Consider the following 7,605-nt stretch of genomic DNA (forward strand, 5'->3'; position numbering starts at 1 on the left):
AGGAATAAATGGGAACCATGGAGTGAAAGTTCCAAAGAGATAAATTATATCTTGGCATGTGGAGAAATTTTCCAATTTTTCCCAATCCCAAGAAAGGTCCCCAATTAGATATATGGAAAAATGGAATGGACTGGTTCAGGAGGTAATGGGATGATCTTTGATGAATAAGGTAAAGATTGGATGTTGTAAGTTTGCAGAGACTGGGTAGATACCCTGGAGTCAGGAAGACCTGATTTCAAGTCTTCTTAACTTAAAAGAAGCACAGAGGAGAGGGTGCTGGACTGAAGTAAAAAAGACCTGAGTTCAAACTTCCTTGGATACTTAACTACCTACATGATCCTGGGCAAATCACTTAAACAGTATGTGTCTCAGTTTCCTCAACTGTAAAATGGGAATAATAATGGATCCTATCAGATAAAATGATATTGGTGCTTTGCAAATATTAAAGTACTATTGGCTAGAGAAGTTACTCCAAACCTGAAATAGTTTTAGAAGGTTTTTTTTTAGGTTTTTGCAAAGCAAATGGGGTTAAGCGGCTTGCCCAAGGCCACACAGCTGGGTAATTATTAAGTCTCTGAGGCCAGATTTGAACTCTGGTAAGCCTGACTCCAGGGCCGGTACTCTATCCACTGTGCCACCTAGCTGCCCCTAAGAAGAAGTTTTATCAGGTCATTTGGCAGAGGAAAGAACCAGAAAGAGATGTGACTTTCTCTCAGTCTATTTAATGAAGGAACATTAAATACAGTTTGGATAAAGGTGGCACAGAGACAGTTTCCAGGTAAGAGCAATTTGAAATGTCTATTAGCAAGTAAGTATAAACATTCATACTCTCAAGTTCTGAAATTAAATCAGTCATAAGTGGAGGAATAAAGTATCTTTAATTGAGATAACAGAGTGGAAAACCTGCCACCCTGGGAGATGTCCATGAGTGTAGAGCTCAATAGATTTCCCAACCAGGAAGTCCATGAAAAATGTTTTAATGCGGGCGGCTAGGTGGCACAGTGGATAAAGCACCGGCCCTGGAGTCAGGAGTACCTGGGTTCAGGTATCAGACACTTAATAACTACCTAGCTGTGTGGCCTTGGGCAAGCCACTTAACCTCAGTTGCCTTGCAAAAACCTAAAAAAAAATAATGTTTTAATGCTTTTAGGGGGAGATGGGAAGAAGATGGTATAAGGTAGCAAGACCCCATCATGAAACTCCAGTTGTCCTTGGCAAGGAAATCCACTTCATTCTCACTGTTTTGCCTTTTGTGTCATGAATCCCAATGAAAGAGGGCATGGACATTAGAAGCAAAGATGCAACTCATTTTCCTCTACAAGGTAAATTCTAAGGATGGGGCACTTATGATGTGGTATGCTAAACCTAAATGAGGGATCATATCTTAAGAGTAGGAATGTAATGATATTACTGAAGTTTTGACATTACTAGTATCACTAAAGGGAGTGGCAAGTAACATTACATTTGGTATTAACAATTTTATGTCATTATATCAACAATTTTATTAATAATTTTCTGTCAAAACTACTTTGGGAGGGTGGCTAGGTGGCTCAGTGGATAGAGCACTGTCCTTGAAGTCAGGACTACCTGAGTTCAAATCCGGCCTCAGACACTTAATAATTACCTAGCCATGTGGCCTTGGGCAAGCCACTTAACCCCATTGCCTTGCAAATTCTAAAAAAAATAAAATAAAATAAAAAAACTGCTTTGGGGAATCCAAAACACAAGCATTGGTTGGAGACAAAACAAGACTGAGGTGAGAATCTGAGCATTCTCTAAATTCCCCAGCATCTTGGAGGGCAGGCTGACCTCTAGCATAAGCTTTAGATTAGAGAATTTTTAGCTATATCAAGTGAGGCTCAAATAATATTAATAAATAAAAAGATATTTTTCCCATCTGCATATAAATGCAGATTATGATTATTGTTAGCTGTGTGATACTGGACAAGTCCCTTAAACATTCTTAGCAGTTGCTTCCTCATTTGTGAAACTGGGGCACTAACAGTATCTACCACACAGGGTTGTTTTGAGGATAAAAGAAGATAATATGTGTAGTCTTTTATACACATGCTAATTATTGTAAGATTTGGGGGGATCAATAATAGTCTGAATGAGTTGGCCTCTGAGATCCTTTCAATCTGAGATGCTTTGTATCTGAGAAACAACCTGGGAAGGAAAGTGAGATGGATGTGGAAGGAAGGAAAAAGGAAAGGAGAGAAGGAGAGAAAGAAAGAATGGAAAGGGGAAGGAAGAAAAGAAAAAAGAAAGGGAGGGAGAAAAAAGGGAGGAAGGGAGGAAGGAAAGAAGAGGCGAGAGAAGAGAGAAAGAAACAAAAGGAAAGATAGAAGCCAGGAATATACAATTCATTTAGAGGGAAGAGGTGCTGTTTCAGTAAATAATGTCTATCTAGGTTGGGAGTCAGGAAAGAGAGTGAAATTGTATTACTTTGTGATTTCCCTTTACTGGGTTCCAATGGAAAAGGTGAAGAAATTAAGATCATGATAAACACACCAAGGAATTTGTCACAGGGGCTGCCTACCATTTCTATCACATTTTAGTCTTTCTAAAGCCCCATTGGGTTCATTTTCCTCTCTGATCCTTCCTATAGCCTTCTGCAGAAAGGGAAGATAGTGTTCCTATTTGTTTTATATAGATGGTCACAGAGCAGTTACCAAGGCTGACTGGGATAGAGGCAACATTGATGATAAAAAAAACCATTCAAGAATATGTTTTGTGCATTAGATACAAGAGAGATTTGAAGCAGTGTGGAACCCCATCCACCAATACAGATAATTGCCCAAGGGGCAGCATAATGCAGTGAAAAGAAGACTGGTCCTGGAGATTGTGGTTCAAGTCTTGCACCTGTGTGACCTGGATACAAGTTACTTGACTGGGTTATAAAAATGGAGGGTGGTGATGAATGATATGACTTCAGAGTGCACTTCTACCTCCGAGTCTATGAAGTATGACCCATACCTGACTTTAGCAAAATCCTACAGAGTTACTTAAAACATAGTTAAGTGGCTTGCCAAGAGTCACACCCCTGGCAAGTTTCAGAGGTAGACTTTGAACCCAAGTCTTCCTGACTTCAGTTACACCATGTTGTTACCCTCTACTTTATGACCTGAGATAAATTATTTTATACTATTTTATATACTATTGTATTATATCACTAAAACTTATAATTTTGCAGATGACAGAACTGAGTCCATGAAAGGTTCGGTGACATGTTGAAGATCATCCAGTTAATTGGCATCAATCCAGAACCTAAGTCTGATGGCCACAGTGCTGTGTGGAAAGTGAAAAAAAGCCTGAAAGTGAGAGTTAAAAAGGAGAGCAAGGTGAATTGAAACTGCAAAACTCTTTTACCTGCCTCAAGTTTTCCATGAAATAAATAGCCCATCTTTTAATACAAACATTTTCATACTTGTTACATGCCAACCAACATTTATTAAATCTATCTCTGAAGGACTGAAGATGAGATTAATTCAGAGGGCCATAGAAAAGTACATAATGGATGTGAACAGATGGTGAGTGTGAATCCATAACCAACAAAACAGGAGTGTCGCCATCAAAGAAGTGTATGACAGGAAGAGAAGATGGATTGGTGGCAGCCACTCAATTAATAACCATTTATTTAGCACTTCTATGAAGGAAGTATTGTATTAAGTAATGAGCAATCACAGTTTTCAAGAAACTTGCATCCTAATAGGGAGAAATAGACCCATAAGAAGTATTTAGAAAATGTATACAAAAATGAATAGAAATTCTTTGTTTTTACAGGGGGTCTTGGTAGGATGCCCAATTATTTTGATTGGGGGCAAGGGATAGCAAAGGCTCATGAAAATACTACTTGAGTTGAGTGTCAAAGGAAAACAGGTATTCTGTGTGGCAGAAATGAGAAAGAAATGTATTACAGACATAAGGTAAAACTAGGGCAAACACAAAGAGATAGGGAGATAGGGAATGGATCATTATGTCTGTGGAACAGTTACTACATCAATATGGATGGGATGTGGTTCCAAAAAGTAAATAAATGTGACTGGAAATGTAGGAAGGGGCAAGCTGGGAATAGATTTAGTTACCAAACATAGGACTATATTGATCTTAGAGGCAATAACAAGCTGTATATGTGTGGGTGGGGAGGAAGTGATATGGTCAGGCTTATATTTTTGAGGTTTTTTGGAGCGGGGATGGGATTGAAACCTGGATTCTCCCTATCTGATCCAGACTAGAAATGTAGTAGCCACCCAGAGCCTGATTCCATTGCTGATCTGCACAGATACTTTGGTCTTTTCTTTTTCTGACCCAAGTCTGTTTGCCTCCCTTCAGGGATTTAGCTGACATCCTCTTTCTCATCCCCACCCCAGAGTCTCAATATATTGACACTTGATCAAATGTGGGCATCAGATTAACTTTAGCCCAACTGTAATTCAAACATCTAGAACTCAAACAGTACACCAGCCTCAGTTTTCCCAGGAGCAGGGACCCCTGGTGTTTGCCACCACATAAGCCACATCTGAGGGTAGCTAGAGGGCACAGTGGATAGAGCTCTGGGCCTTGAGTCAGGAAGACCTGAGTTTAAATCCAGTTTCAGATACTTACTGGCTTTGTGACCCTGGGCAAATCACTTAACTCTGCCTCAGTTTCTTCATCTGTGAAATAAACTAATGAAAAAAATGGCAAACCACTTTCATTGCCAAATAAAACACAAAAATCAGACATGACTGAAATGAATGAACAGCAACTAAGGCCACATCTGTGTTAGAGGGGATGGATTAGCATGAGGCAAGAAGGCTATAAAGGAGTCTCTAATAGTAGTCTAGTCAATAAGTGATGAAAGCTTAAAATAAAGTAGCGACTGTGTAAGTGGAACAGAAGGGACCTATGTAAGAGATGTTGTCCATAGAGAAATAAGAGTATTTGGCAGTTGATTATGGGGGGCGAGGAAGAGTGTAGAAGTAAAGGATTACACCAAGGGTATGAACCTGGGTATATGATGCCCTTCATAGTAACAGGGAAGACTAAAATAAGAGTTTTGTGGGAAAGAAAAATTTCCTTTTATAAATGGAGAGTATGAGATGCTTATCGGATATCTAGTTCATCACTCAGGTATCTGATGATAAAAGACTAAAGTTCAAATGAGAAACTTGAACTAGATAGATACAATTGCTATTTGCATATAGATGATAATTGAATTCATGTGAGTTGATTAGATCACAAGGAGAGACAGTGTCTAGAAAAAGAAAAAAGAAAAGAGGACCCAGGACAGAACCCTGGGAGATATTCACAATTAACAAACATGGATGAGTGGTCATCCAGCCAAAACAGACTGAGAAGGAAAAATCAAAGAGGTAGGAGGGAAACCAAGAGAAGTCAATGTTCAAAATTCCAGAAAAGAGAAGGTATCCAGGAGGATCTGGCAGTCCACAGTGAAAAATGCTACAGGTAGGTCAAAGATAAGAACAGAGAAAAGAATCTTTTGAATCAGTGCTGAGATAATTGATAACATTAATTTATTTTTTAATGACTCCAAACATTTTTCCCAATTACATGCAAAGATAGTTGTCAACAATCATCCTTTTGCAAACTTTTGAATTCCATGATGATAATTAGTCACTTTAAAGATAACACTCTCAGTTAAACGATAAAGTTAGAAACCAGACTACAGTGAGAGGAAATGAAGTACCAATTGTGTGCATGTAGCTTTTTCAAGATGTTTAAGAACAGGTGTAGCTAACAAGGATGACAGGATCAAGTGAAGATTATTTTGCTTTGTTTTATGTAAAGAGGAGACAAGAGTGGGTTTTTAGGCAGCTAGGAAGGAATCAGTCAATAATTAAACATTAAAGATTAGAGAACTCAAGGCATGATTGTGGGAATAATACATTAGAGAAGATAGGAAGAGCTGGGATCAAAGGTGCATGAAGAGGACCTGGTCTTGGTGCAAAGGGATGTCTCTTATCTGAGACTGGAAGAAAGGAGGAAAGAAAGAAAGGTTGAAAAGGAAGTGTTACAGGATTTTGAGAGGAGAAATGTCAAATGAAGAGGGAGAGAGAATTCTTGGCTTTGATTTTTATGCGTATGAGGTTGAGGCAAGGATTTTAGCTGAGCAGTTAGGAGAAATTTAAAAAAGAAGAAAAAGTTTTAAATAGCCATTGTGGCAAGTGGGATTAAGAATTAAATCAGGAGAAATGAAAGGGTTTGCCTTGCTGCAATGGGGGACCCAATTGAGATAATACAGGTTTACGAGTAATACTGATAGTCTTATAATATTGAGATAAGTGGAAGAAGGCCTCCATCAAGTTGGATGGAAATCCTATAATAAACTTTTGGGAGGCCACAGAAAAGTCACCTAAGATGGACAATCAGAGATGGATTGAAATCTATAGATGAGAATTGCCAAATCAATGAGATCACAGATCCACTTAAGTATTGGAGATAAATGAATACCACAATTAACTGATCATAAATATTAATTAGAAGGCATTATGCTAGATCCTGGAGATGAAAAGACAAAGAATGAAATGATCCCTGCCTCAAAGGAGCTTCCATTCTATCCAGGGATTCAATGGATACATATGAAAGTAAACACAGAATAAATAACAAGGCAAGTGGATTGTGGGAGAGAAAAGGCAAGAGTTTATCAGAAAATGGCTCATATGAGAGGTGAAGATTAATCTGAGTTTGGAAGGAAATCGGTATTCTAAAAGACAAAGGTAAGGGGGAGGCTAGGTGGTGTAGTGGATAAAGCACCGTCCCTGGAGTCAGGAGTACCTGGGTTCAAATCCAGTCTCAGACACTTAATAATTACCTAGCTGTGGCCTTGGGCAAGCCACTTAACCCTGTTTGCCTTGCAAAAAACCTAAAAAAAAAAAGATAAAGGTAAGGCAAGAATGCATTCCATGCATGGGGAAGCAACAAAATCAAATGCATTTATCCCATCCCAAATTCACCAATATCTCCCTCTTAGAAAAAAAGTATAAAAAGAACTTTCAATTCAAATTTGAGAAGAATGGCTTGGCATCTCTCCAGACACCAGTCCCTGTGACCAGAGGACATGGAGAGCTGCTCCATAAGGAGTAAGAGGAAGTTTATCTGGGAGTATGGCCACCAAAGGGAGAAAGAACATACCTTTTATTAGTTTCCTATTTTATCTAATTATTCATGCCAATTAGATGTCAAACTGATTTTTCTCCCCTTTGAAGGAGTTTCAGCATTATCAGTAACTTAAATTTCACTGCCCTGGATCAAGGTCCCATTGTTTCAGCTTAGCTACTATTTTGTCTACTCCAGGAAAAGTGCCAGGAACAAAACAGAGGTCTGTATACAACATTTGTAGATCTGACCAAGGCCTTTCATACCATCAGTCATGAGGATTTATAGAAAATCAAATCAAAATTTGGTTGCTCAGAGAACTTCATCAGTATTGTACATCCATTCCATGATGGCATGCTGCCCGGGTTCTGGATAGTGGACAATACTCTAGAAATTTCCCAGTCACCAATGGAGTAAAACAAAGATGTGTCCTTACTTCCATACTTTTTAGCATGATGTTTTCAGTCATGTTATCAAACACCTTCAATGAGAATGAACATGGCCTCA

Source organism: Macrotis lagotis, chromosome 8 (assembly GCF_037893015.1).
Source record: "Macrotis lagotis isolate mMagLag1 chromosome 8, bilby.v1.9.chrom.fasta, whole genome shotgun sequence".
NCBI lineage: Eukaryota > Metazoa > Chordata > Mammalia > Peramelemorphia > Peramelidae > Macrotis > Macrotis lagotis.